Genomic DNA, 14,460 nt, shown 5'->3' on the forward strand with positions numbered 1-14,460 from the left:
TTTAAACAAGAATGAATGAATTGTATATCCTTCAGAATTTTACTCAACATGTTATTTTTAAATGAACTTTAAGGATAACATGAAAGAGAGAATTCAAGTTAAAATCTTTTAAAGACTCTGTTGATGAGACCTTCAAGATGGCAGAGGAGTAAGACGTGGAGATCACCTTCCTCCCCACAAATACATCAGAAATAATTCTACATGTGGAACACCTCCTACAGAACACCTGTTGAACACTGGCAGAAGACCTCAGACTTCCCAAAAGGCAAGAAACTCCCCATGTACCTGGGTAGGGCAGAAGAAAAAAGGAAAAACAGAGACAAAAGAATAGGGATGGGACCTGCACCTCAGAGAGGGAGCTGTGAAGGAGGAAAGGTTTCCACACACTAGGAAGCCCCTTCACTGGCGGAGACAGGGGGTGGTGGGGGGAAGCTTTGGAGCCATGAAGGAGAGCACAGCAACACGGTGTGGAGGGCAAAGTGGAGAGATTTCCACACAGAGGATCACTGCCTACCAGCACTCACCAGCCTGAGAGGCTTGTCTGCTCACCCGCCAGGATGGGTTGGGGCTGGGAAGTGAGGCTCAGTCTTCTGAGGTCAGATCCTAGGGAGAGGACTAGGGTTGGCTGCGTGAACACAGCCTGAAGCAGGCTAGTGCACCACAGCTAGCAGAGAGGGAGTCCGGGAAAAAGTCTGGATCTGACTAAGAGGCAAGAGACCACTGTTATGGGCTGCGCGAGGAGAAGGGATTCAGAGCACCACCTAAACGAGCTCCAGAGATGGGTGCGAGCCGCGGCTATCAGCGCGGACCCCAGAGACGGGCATGAAATGCTAAGGCTGCTCCTGCAGCCACCAAGAAGCCTGTGTGCAAACACAGGTCACTATCCACACCTTCCCTCCCGGAAGCCTGTGCAGCCTGCCACTGCCAGGGTCCCATGATCCAAGGACAACTTCCCTGGGAGAACACATGGCATGCCTTGGGCTGTTACAACATCACTCTGGCCTCCGCCACCGCAGGCTTACCCCGTATTACGTACCCCTCCCTCCCCCAGCCTGAGTGAGCCAGAGCCCCCTAATCAGCTGCTGCTTTAATCCCATCCTGTCTGGACAGGAACAGACGACCTCTGGAGACCTACAGGCAGAGGCAGGGCCAATCCAAAGCTGAACCCCAGGAGCTGTGAGAACAAAGAAGAGAAAGGGAACTTTCTCCCAGCAGCCTCAGGAGCAGTGGATTAAATCTCCACAGTCAACTTGATGTACCCTGCATCTGTGGAATACCTGAATAGACAACAAATCATCCCAAAACTGAAGCGGTGGACTTTGGGAGCAACTGTAGACTTGGGGATCGCTCTATGCGACTGACTGGCTCCTGGTTTTATGTTTATCTTAGTTTAGTATTTAGAGTTTATTATCATTGGTAGATTTTTTTATTGATGTTGCTCTCTTCCTTTTTTCTTTATATATGCATATATATATATATATATATATATATATATATATATATTTCCCTTTTTCTCTTTTTGTGAGTGGGTAAGTGTAAGCTTCTTTGTGTGATTTTGTCTGTATAGCTTTGCTTTTACCATTTGTCCCAGGATTTTGTCTGTACTTTTCTTTTTTTTTTTTTTTTTAGTATAGTTCTTAGCGCTTGTTACCATTGCTGGATTTGGTTTTTAGTTTTGTTGCTCTCTTTCTTTCTTTTTTCTTTATTTTCTAATTTTTTAAATTTTTAATAATATTTTAAATTATTTTTATTTTTTATTTTAATAACTTTATTTATTTATTTATTTTCCTTCCTTTCTTTTTTTCCTCCCTTTTCTTCTGAGCCGTGTGGCTGACAGGGTCTTTGTGCTCCAGCCAGGTATCAGGCCTGTGCCTCTGAGGTGAGACAACTGAGTTCAGACCATTGGTCCACCAGAGACCTCCTGTCTCCACATAATATCAAACGGTGAAAGCTCTCCCACAGATCTCCATCTCAATGCTAAGACCCAGCTCCACTCAATGACCAGCAAGCTACAGCGCTGGACACCCTATGCCAAACAACTAGCAAGACAGGAACACAAACCCGCCCACTGGCACAGAGGGTGCCTAAAATCATAATCAGGTCACAGACACCCCAAAACACACCACCAGACATGGAACTTCCCACCAGGAAGACAAGATCCAGCCTCATCTACCAGAACACAGGCACTACTCCCCTCCACCAGGAAGCCTACACAACCCACTGAATGAATCTCAGGCACTGGGGGCAGGACCAAAAATAACGGGAACTATGAACCTGCAGCCTGAGAAAAGGAGACCCCAAACATAGTAACCTAAGCAAAATGAGAAGACAGAGAAACACAAAGCAGATGAAGGAGCAAGGTAAAACCCTACCAGACCAAACAAATGAAGAGGAAATAGGCAGTCTACCTCAAAAAGAATTCAGAGTAATGATAGTAAAGATGATCCAAAATCTTGGAAATAAAATGGAGAAAATACAAGAAACGTTTAACAAGGACCTAGAAGAATTAAAGAGCAAACAAAAAATGATGAACAACACAATAAATGAAATTAAAATTTCTCTAGAAGGAATCAAGAGCAGATTAACTGAGGCAGAAGAATGGATAAGTGACCTGGAAGATAAAAGAGTGGAAATAACTACTGTAGAGCAGAATAAAGAAAAAAGAATGAAAAGAATTGAGGACAGTCTCAGGGAACTCTTGGACAATATAAAACGCACCAACATTCGAATTATAGGGGTCCCAGAAGAAGAAGAGAAAAAGAAAGGGACTGACAAAATATGTGAAGAGATTAGAGTTGAAAACTTCCCTAATATGGGAAATAGTCAATCAAGTCCAGGAAGCACAGAGAGTCCCATACAGGATAAATCCAAGAAGAAACATGCCAAGACACATATTAATCAAACTATCAATAATTAAATACAAAGAAAAAATATTAAAAGCATCAAGGGAAAAACAACAAATAACACACAAGGGAATCCCCATAAGGTTAACAGCTGATCTTTCAGCAGAAACTCTGCAAGCCAGAAGGGAGTGGCAAGATATATCTTAAGAGATGAAAGGGAAAAACCTACAACTAAGATTACTCTACCGAGCAAGGATCTCATTCAGATTTGACAGAGAAATTAAAGCCTTTACAGAGAAGCAAAAGCTAAGAGAATTCAGCATGACCAAACCAGCTTTATAACAAATGCTAAAGGAACTTCTCTAGGCAGGAAACTCAAGAGAAGGAAAAGACCTACATTAACAAACCCAAAACAATTAAGAAAATGGTAATAGGAACATACATACTAATAACTACCTTAGATGTAAATGGATTACATGCTACAACCAAAAAATATAGACTGGTTGAATGCATACAAAAACAAGACTCGTAGATATGCTGTCTACAAGATACCCACTTCAGACCTAGGGAAACATATAGACTGAAAGTGAGAGGATGGAAAAAGATATTCCATGCAAATGGAAATCAAAAGAAAGCTGGAGTAGCAATTCTCATTATCAGACAAAATAGACCTTAAAATAAAGACTATTACAAGAGACAAAGAAGGATATTACATAATTATCAAGGGACAATCCAAGAAGATATAACAATTGTAAATATTTATGCACCCAACATAGGAGCACCTCAATACATAAGGCAAATGCTAACAGACATAAAAGGGGAAATCAACAGTAACACAATCATAGTAGGGGACTTTAACACCCCACTTTCACCAATGGACAGATCATCCAAAATGCAAATAAATAAGGAAACACAAGCTTTGAATGATCCATTAAGCAAGATGGACTTAATTGATATTTATAGGACATTCCATCCAAAAGCAACAGAATACACTTTCTTCTCAAGTGCTCATGGAATATTCTCCATCATGTCTTGGGTCAAAAATCAAGCCTTGGTAAATTTAAGAAAACTGAAATCGTATCAAGTATCTTTCCTGACCACAACACTATGAGACTAGATATCAATTACAGGAAAAGAACTCTAAAAAATATAAACACATGGAGGCTAAACAATACACTGCATAATAACCAGGAGATCACTGAAGGAATCATAGAGGAAATTTTTAAAAAACCTAGACACAAATGACAGTGAAAACATGACGACCCAAAATCTATGGAATGCAGCAAAAGCAGTTCTAAGAAGGAAGTTCATAGCAATACAATCCTACCTGAAGAAACAAGAAACATGTCAAATAAACAACCTAACTTTATACCTAAAACTATTAGAGAAAGAAGAACAAAAAAAACTCCAAAGTTAGCAGAAGGAAAGAAATCATAAAGATCAGATCAGAAATAAATGAAAAAGAAATGAAGGAAACAATAGCACAGATCAATAAAACTAAAAGCTGGTTCTTTGAGAAGATAAACAAAATTGATAAACCATTATCCAGACTCATCACGAAAAAGAGGGAGAAGACTCAAATCAATAGAATTAGAAATGAAAAAGGAGAAGTAACAACTGACACTGCAGAAATACAAAAGATCACAAGAGATTACTACAAGCAACTATATGCCAAAAAAATGGACAAGCTGGAACAAATGGAGAAATTCTTAAAAAAGCACAACCTTCTGAGACTGAACCAGGAAGAAATAGAAAATATGAACAGACCAATCACAAGCACTGAAATTGAGACAGGTATTAAAAATCTCCCAACAAACAAAAGCCCAGGACCAGATGGCTTAACAGGCGAATTCTATCAAACACTTAGAAAGAGCTAACACCTATCCTTCTCAAACTATTCCAAAATATAGCAGAGGGAGGAACACTCCCAAACTCATTCTATGAGGCCACCATCACCCTGATACCAAACCAGACAAATATGTCACAAAGAAAGAAAACTACAGGCCAATATCACTGATGAATATAAATGCAAAAAATACTCAACAAATTACTAGCAAACAGAATCCAAAATCACATTAAAAGGATCACACACCATGAAAAAGTGGGGTTTATTCCAGAAATGCAAGGATTCTCCAATATATGCAAATTAATCAATGTGCCACACCATATTAACAAATTGAAGAGAAAAAACATATGATCATCTCACTAGATGCCAAATAAGCTTTCGAGAAAATTCAACACACATTTATGATAAAAACCCTCCAGAAAGTAGGCATAGAGGGAACTTACCTCAGCATAAAGGCCATATATGACAAACCCACAGCCAACATCGTTCTCAATGGTAAAAAACTGAAACCATTTCTTCTAAGGTCAGGAACAAGACAAGGTTGTCCACTCTCACCACTATATATATATATATATATATATATATATATATATATATATATATATATATATATATATATATATATTTTTTTTTTTTTTTTTTTTTTTTTTTTTTTTGCGGTACGCGAGACTCTCACTGTTGCGGCCTCTCCCGTTGTGGAGCACAGGCTCTGGACGCACAGGCTCAGCGGCCATGGCTCACGGGCCTAGCTGCTCCGCAGCATGTGGGATCTTCCTGGACCAGGGAATGAACCCATGTCCCCTGCATCGGCAGGCAGAATCTCAACCACTGCGCCACCAGGGAAGCCCCACTCTCACCACTATTATTCAACATAGGTTTGGAAGTTTTAGCCACAGCAATCAGAGAACAAAAAGAAATAAAAGGAATACAAGTTGGAAAAGAAGTAAAACTGTCACTGTTTGCAGATGACATGATACTATATATAGAGAATCCTAAAGATGCTACCAGAAAACTACTAGAGCTAATCAATGAATCTGGTAAAGTTGCAGGATACAAAATTAATGCACAGAAATCTCTTGCATTCCTGTACACTAATGATGAAAAATCTGAAAGAGAAATTAAGGAAACACTCCCATATACCATTCCAAACAAAAAGAATAAAATACCTAGGAATAAACCTACCTAAGGGGACAAAAGACCTGTATTCAGAAAACTATAAGACACTGATAAAAGAAATTAAAGATGATACAAACAGATGGAGAGATATACCATGTTCTTGCATTGGAAGAATCAACATTGTGAAAATGACTCTACTACCAAAGCAATCTAGAGGTTCAATGCAATCCCTTTCAAATTACCAATGGCATTTTTCACAGAACTAGAACAAAAAATTTCACAATTTGTATGGAAACACAAAAGACCCTGAAGAGCCAAAGCAATCTCGAGAAAGAAAAACAGAGCTGGAGCAATCAGGCTCCCTGAATTCAGACCATACTACAAAGCTACAGTAATCAAGACAGTATGGTATTGACACAAAAACAGAAATATAGATCAATGGAGCAGGATAGAAAGTCCAGAGAGAAATCCACACACATATGGTTAACCTTATTTTTGATAAAGGAGGCAAAAGTATACAATAGAGAAAAGACAGCCTCTTCAATAAGTGGTGCTGGGAAAACTGGACAGCTACATGGAAAAGAATGAAATTAGAACACTCCCTAACACCATACACAAAAATAAACTCAAAATGGACTAAAGACCTAAATGTAAGGCCAGACACTATAAAACTCTTAGAGGAAAACATAGCCAGAACCCTCTATGACATACATCACAGAAAGATCATTTTTGACCCACCTGCTAGAGAAATGGAAATAATAACAAAAATAAACAAATGGGACCAAATGAAACTTAAAAGCTTTTGCACAGCAAAGGAAAACATAAAGAAGATGAAAAGACAATCCTCAGAATGGGAGAAAATATTTGCAAATGAAGTAACTGACAAAGGATTAATCTCCAAAATTTACAAGCAGCTCGTGCAGCTCAATATCAAAAAAACAAACAACCCAATCCAAAAATGGTCAGAAGACTTAAATAGACATTTCTCCAAAGAATATATGCAGATTGCCAAAAAACACATGAAAGGATGCTCAACATCACTAATCATTAGAGAAATGCAATTCAAAACTACAATGAGGTATCACCTCACATCGTTCAGAATGGCCACCATCAAAAAATCTAAAAACATTAAATGCTGGAGAGGGTGTGGAGAAAAGGGAACCCTCTGGCACTGTTGGTGGGAATGTTCATTGATACAGCCACTATGGAGAACAGTATTTAGGTTCCTTAAAGACTAAAAATAGAACTACCATATGACCCATCAATCCGACTATGGGCATATACCCAAAGAAAACCATAATTCAAAAAGAGTCATGTACCAGAATGTTCACTGCAGCTCTATTTACAATAGCCAGGACATGGAAGCAACCTAAGTGTCCATCAACAGATGAATGGATAAAGAAGATGTGGCACAGGTATACAATGGAATATTATTCAGCCATAAAAAGAAATGAAATTGAGTTGTTTGTAATGAGGTGGATGGACCCAGAGACTGTTATACTGAGTGAAGTAAGTCAAAAAGAGAAAAATAAATACCGTATGCTAACACATATATATGGAATCTAAAAAAAAAAAATGGTTCTGAAGAACCTAGGGGCAGGACAGGAATAAAGACGCAGACGTAGAGAAGGGACTTGAGGACACAGGGAGGGGTAATGGTAAGCTGGGACGAAGTGAGAGAGTGGCATGGACTTATATACACTACCAAATGCAAAACAGATAGCAAGTGTGAAGCAGCTGCATAGCACAGGGAGATCAGCTCAGTGCTTTGTGACCACCTAGAGGGGTGGGATAAGGAGGGTGGGAGGAAGACGCAAGAGGGAGGGGATATGGGGATATATGTATATGTATAGCTGATTCACTTTGCTATAAAGCAGAAACTAACACACTATTGCAAAGCAATTATACTCCAATAAAGGTGTTAAAAAAAAAAAAAAGACTGTTGATCAGTTGTCCTACTACATAGCAAGGTCTCCTCCATAAGAGTCAGTAGAACAAATCAGACTTTCTGTTTCAATAATAAGAAAAGCTGCACTTCTTCAAAACAAGTATACATTTTCATCAAATGAGCATCATAAATGTAATGTGATCATGTTGCCCCCCCTTTTCCCTGGCTGTTAGCATTTTTTACACAGTGACATTTTAATTTTTCATATCTACCTTATTACACACATACACACAAAAATTTAAAGAGAATTTCAGAAATACATAAAAGCAAATATAAATAACAAAAGAAAGTGATAAAACATCATTTAGAGAGACCCTGGTTCTTATTTAACTCCTGCGGCTAAGTGACTCAGTAGATTATCAATAAAAGAAACATGATCCTGATAAGCACTTATGAAAGAATTACATAAAGTTGTGGATGGAATATTATGTTAGTAATCTTCCAATAATGCCCATGCAAGAACATTACTGTCCTTTCACACAAAATATTCATTTGATCATTCAGATATATTACACAGTACGTTCTTCCAAGGTGATCCCCTCTCCAATGGGCCAGCTAGTGCTCCCCAAGCTCCCAGAAACATAGCAACTCAGGATAATATCTGGTATGCCCAAGGTCTGTGAGGGTAAAGTGATTTTTTTTTTTTGACTTATGACTGCCTACATATATGCCTAGTCCCCCATTCACATCCACATACTGAAGTTGTCGTCTTTCTTGACATGGACCAGAGGCACTGATGTGCAGCAGGCTGCTTTCATCATCAACCATGATGAAAGCAGCCTGCTTTAGTTTTCTGTGGAAAAGCTATATCCACAGAATCAGTCACGGTGCACATTTTCGACTAAGGGTGTGGCTATCAACATAGGGACAGAAGAAGAGGACCTCTTAGGACATAGAGAACTTCTACAACACATCCATTGAGGACATGTCCCTCAATGTTGCTGCATACATTTGAGAGGCCTGTGAGGCCCAGTCAGGGTCCAATTCTGGGACTGAGGAAGAACTGGAGTAGGAGGGTAGGAAACCCAGGGATAGATACTTTTGTCATATTACTGTCTTTTAAAAAATGAATGAATGAATATAATTTTTGAGTCCAAAAACTTTTTAAAAATTAACTGGTATATGGAGCACTGATCTGATCCAAAGGAATGTTTCAATGTCCATAGTTCATTAAGATGCATTTATTAAGATAAAATTCAATCATTACACTGCACTAAACAAGGTTGTTTCTGAGACTAGAGATGTAACATGTATAATTGTTAATGAGGCTCAATATTTTTGCATTTTTCTATCTATTTTGAGGTTAGAGCTAGGTTCATGTCTTTATATAGACTTTAAATTCAGTAAATACTACAATATATAGGTAGAAATAATGTATTTCCAAAGTTTATTTATTATATAAACTGAATGCTGTTTTTCAATAAACCATACTTAAAAACAAAAAGTAGAGCAAAACAAACAAAAACATTTACATTTTTACTAGATAATTTAAAGTACCTAATCTGTAATCCTCTTGTTCACATTTATTCACTCATCCACCTTCAGTTCATATTATTTCATCAAAATAAGATATTTTCAGAGAAAAGCATTATTTTGAACAATCTAAACAATCTAAAATGAAACAGTGTATGGAATCAGAGCCATTTATTTGCCTTACTCCATTTTACTAACCAATACTCACAAACATTCATTTCACACTAAATAAACCACAAGTTTGTGGAATGAGTCTCCCTTATTAAATTTATTTTCAGTTAGAATACTTGAAAATAGTTGTTAAATACAAATAAACAGTTGACATTTTTATGAGGTATCCAATCATACAAATCATGAAGGCTCTTAATATGGTATGGCATCATCAAAAAAGTAAATATATGTTAGCAATTTCAAGCATAAACTTTCTGGAGGCTTTTTGTAACTGCTAAGCAAAGAAAGTTGGAAATTTTTAATTCCTTGTAGCAAAAAGTATTATAGCTTCTTTTTGTTATTGATTTATTTATACCTCCCTTTACTCCAAAAAAAAAGTATTTAAAGCAGTTAACTTGTTTGTGACTTACAAATCAAATTATTTGCTCTTTTAGCACTTCATATATGAGAGTATTTTATCTGGAAATTGCCCAGAGGGCACATTATATTTTAAAAACAAGTACAGTTGATCCTTGAACAACACTGGGGTTAATCTGCATATAACTTATAATCAGCTCGATGTATCCTTGGTTCCTCTGTATCTGTGGATTCAACGAACCACGAACCATGCAGTACTGTAGTATTTACCATTGAAATGTATCCTCATATAAATCCACCTGCTCAGTTCAAACACATGTTGTTCAAGTGTCAACAGTAATTCTACTGCTTTTTTTTTTTTTTTTTTTTTTTGCAGTACGCGAGACTCTCACTGTTGTGTCCTCTCCCGCTGCGGAGCACAGGCTCCGGACACACAGGCTCAGCGGTCATGGCTCACAGGCCTAGCCACTCCGCGGCATGTGGGATCTTCCCAGACCGGGGCACGAACCCGTGTCCCCTGCATCGGCAGGCGGACTCTCAACCACTGTGCCACCAGCGAAGCCCCTCTACTGCTTTTTTAATGAGTGAATCTCTGATACTAGTTCAAAGAAGTCTAAATCTGACGGCTCTTAATAACATCTTTTACTGTCAGTCTAACAGGCAATTCTAGTAAGGTTTTATTAAGAATAAAGACACAGACCTACTGGAGAATGGACTTGAGGATACGGGGAGAGGGAAGGGTAAGCTGGGACAAAGTGAGAGAGTAGCATGGACATATATACATTACCAAATGTAAAATAGATAGCTAGTGGGAAGCAGCCGCATAGCACAGGGAGATAAGCTCGGTGCTTTGTGACCGCCTAGAGGAGTGGGATAGGGAGGGTGGGAGGGAGGGAGATGCAAGAAGGAAGAGATATGGGGACACATGTATATGTATAACTGATTCACTTTGTTATAAAGCAGAAACTAACACACCATTGTCAAGCAATTATACTCCAATAAAGATGTATAAAAAAAATGCTATCGGGGCTTCCCTGGTGGCGCAGTGGTTGAGAGTCCGCCTGCCGATGCAGGGGACACGGGTTCGTGCCCTGGTCCGGGAAGATCTCACATGCCGCGGAGCGGCTGGGCCTGTGAGCCATGGCTGCTGAGCCTGTGCGTCCAGAGCCTGTGCTCCACAATGGGAGAGGCCACAACAGTGAGAGGCCCGCGTAAGGCAAAAAAAAAAAAAAAAGCTATCTTATTATTTACGAGTAGTAACCCATTGGCAACATAAAATGAGTCATTACTAATGAATTACAATTACCAGAGGACACTGTTTTAGACTCTTCTGATGATGAAAACACAATTAACTATACCTATAAAACATCTCAGAAGACCGCTTTACAATGAACAATTTCAGGCTAACATAACGAAAATCACTAGTTACACCATCAGGTGAAATGGCTTTCTGGAATGTGGATATTGGAGTTAAAGATATTTCTGTTTCTATGTCTCATATTACAGATTCTGAAATTGTTCTTCAAAGATGGCGACCTACTTAATACAAGTTAGAATCCATTCATTCTGCAATTTCTCATATCAATATTTGTTATTGATATTGCAGTGCTAGCTTCCTAAGAAAGTAATGGATATCTTCTAGGACCAAGGAAGAGAGAGATGAAAACATCAGTTAACCAAAAAATGAATGGGAGCTGACAGTAAGAACAAAACTTAAAAGTCAAAGTTGCCCTTTCCAAAGTAGGAAAATACCTATAAGGGTTATTGAATCCTTAAGTCTAAGCCTTGGGTACACTGTACAGTGGGGTAGCTAATTCTAAGACTCCCACTAAGACTCCCAAAATTCACTAAGGTGAATTTTGAAAGGGCTAAACAACATCCCAAATCCCTGATATGCCTTAACGTTTGATATAAAAATGGAATCTTCCCAAAAGAGAATAAGTGTTGGGATTTTACTTTAAGAAATGCACCAAATCTATAATTCCTCAGCTCCCAGAGTGGTGAAGTTAGGAACGTGTTTTCACAGCAGACCAGGAGGCCCCCTTACAATAGCTTATTGGCAGGGATGTGAAACAAGATCTCTGAGATAAAAATATATACACTGAGGAAAGAAGCACCTAGGCTAGTGACCTGTGCCCCACATCAAGATTTGAGAGCTTGCGGGGGGAAAAAGGCTCAATACAGCTGAATGTATGGCTGCTGCAGAATCAAAATCTGCCTCTGTACCAGCAATTGTGATTTGTAAGGCAACAGGAGAGCCTGAGCATGTGAACCAAAAAGAGCTGTAACCTGGTGTGGTACCAGAGGCATGTGCCCCCCTACAAAAGATTCCCACACCTTAATCCCTGGAATCTTCATACATACAGCCTTCTTTATCTTATATTTATCATCTATTATCTTTTTTGTTACATTACATGGTAAACGGAACTTCCAAATGTGATTAAGGTGATGATAGATTTCTTTCAATAAGACAGTTAAGGGTTTCAGTGATTCAACTTAAAGAATAAATTTAAATGATGTGCTCTTTTGGCTCTCTGAGCAACACCTGCTGGTTGGCAAAAACAAGCATCTTATGAAAAGTGGCAAAAAGGGAGCCAAGAAGAAAGGTCAATCCATTTTCTAAGAAAAACTGCTATGGTGTGAAAGCACCAGCTATGTTTGATATAAGAAATATTGGGAAAACACTAGTCACAAGAACTCAAGGAACCAAAAGTGATCTGGTGGCCTCAAGGGTTTCTGAAGTGAGATTTACTAATTGCAGAATGAAGAATTTGCACTTAGAAAATTCAACCTAATTACTGAGAATGTTCAAAAACTACCTGACTAATTTCCATAGCATGAATCTTACTCATGACAAGATGTGCTCCATGATCAAAAACATAGTAGATATGAATGAAGCTCATGTTGATGTCAAGACTACTGATGGTTATTTGCTTTTTCTCTTCTGCATTGGTTTTACTAAAAAAACCCACAAAAATCAGATTGAGAAGATCTTTTATGGTCACCATCAACAGGTCCACCAAATCCAGATGAAGATGGAAATCATGAGCTGGAAGGTGCAGACAAATGACTTGAAAGAAGCGGTCAACAAAGTGATTCCAGATAGCACTGGAAAAGATATGGAAAAGGCTAATCTACTTAATCCCCACTACCACCGCCATGATGTAGTCATTAGCAAAGTAAAAATGCTGAAGAAGCTCAATTTGAATTGAGAAAACTCATGGAGCTTCACTGTGAAGGTAGTGGTTCTAGAAAAGTTACTGGGGATGAGATGGGTGTTAAAGTTGACCAAGCTGAAAGATATGAGCCATCAGTCCAAGAATCTCTTTAAAATTCAGTCTTTTAATGGTGACAAATAAAAACTTTATTTGCAAAAAAAAAAAAAAAAAAAATTAATGATGTGACCAAATTTATAATTCCAAGTTTGTAGAGCAACTCAAATAATTTCAAATCAAAAATGGGAACTCATTATTTAAAATAATCCCACGGTTGAGCTCTCTATAAACTTAGTTTCTCATATATAAAACTTACTTAATATGAGGTAAAACTGGACATTGAATCAAATGTCTTTTTTTTTTCTAACAGAGCAGATAATAAGTTTGAAGCACATATGCTTGCTAGATCTAAGTCATATCCAAGTCTTAGAATAATCCAGCTTCCCAAAGACATATTAGGAAAATGGTGAAAAACCCTGGACCTTTCAATGGCATTCAACATACAAGTCAAGCTGGAAATTACATTTAATAATTCTCTATTTTATGCCAATCAATGTGCTCAGTTCTCTACATACTTCATTTTATTTAACCCTCACTTCAGCAAGGTAGCTATTGCTATTCTCATTGCCAAGTTTACCTAGGCAATAAGGGAAAGAGCTCTTACTCAAACCTGGTCTATCTCCATACAAGAACATGATGAAGACATCTTATCTTCATTCATAAATATTAAACTGGAAAATACTTTAGTAGAGATCCTGAAAGTCCATGAGGTGGCAATATTATTCCATGAAATGATCAACCTCTCAATCTATCTATGCTTTCTTTTCTCCTTCTCCCTTCATAGCCTATTTGTCTCTCCCTGGATTTCAATATAGTTCCATACAAAAAAGAAAAAAAAGTTTAAAAAAAGAGTAGAATTCCTTGTAGTAGTTGTTCAATACACAAGCTTTAGAACCAACTCATCACAAATATTGGCCTTCCTTATTTTACAATATTTTAATTAAATTAAGTATATTTAAAAAAAACTTCCTAAATGTATAAATTCTCAAAATTGCCTTTCAGAAAGACAGAGACAGAAACAGAAAGAAACTAGGGTTAGATCATTAATTCTAGTATTTTTGTGCTAACCATCTTCATCCTCTTCTCTTTCTCAGGTGTCATGTCTCTTGCCCCCTTTGTTCTCATTCCATGTACATTACCATTATTACCATTACTATTTAGAAATATCAGTACAAACTCAGGTTTAGCCTAATATAGATATACATGGTTACATACAGAAATATTTATAGATATGTATATCTACCTGGAATTGTATATGCACATATATTTCCTTGCTCTCAGCTGAGCAGGCCTAAAAGCAATAATACTTACATGGCAATGAGCACAGCAAGTGCCAGACCTTGGTTTCTAATACTGTTCTCCAACTGGAGTTGAGTCAGAAATTAAGGAAATGCTAAAAACAAAAATAATGACAGTAGTAGATCAGAGGGA

At 37.9% G+C, this 14,460-nt stretch overlaps 1 protein-coding gene and 1 pseudogene across 3 annotated transcripts in view; one reads left to right on the forward strand and one right to left on the reverse strand.

The window, feature by feature from the left end:
• Nucleotides 1-14,460, reverse strand: part of SLC2A13 (solute carrier family 2 member 13) — a 462,624-nt gene that overhangs the window by 296,234 nt on the left and 151,930 nt on the right. The gene's annotated exons all lie outside the window — the stretch shown is intronic.
• On the forward strand, nt 12,271-13,113 carry LOC309812214 (40S ribosomal protein S3a-like; annotated as a pseudogene). Its single transcript has one exon. The product of its transcript is annotated as a 40S ribosomal protein S3a-like (transcript).

Source organism: Mesoplodon mirus, assembly GCF_964341445.2.
Source record: "Mesoplodon mirus genome assembly, chromosome: 11".
NCBI lineage: Eukaryota > Metazoa > Chordata > Mammalia > Artiodactyla > Ziphiidae > Mesoplodon > Mesoplodon mirus.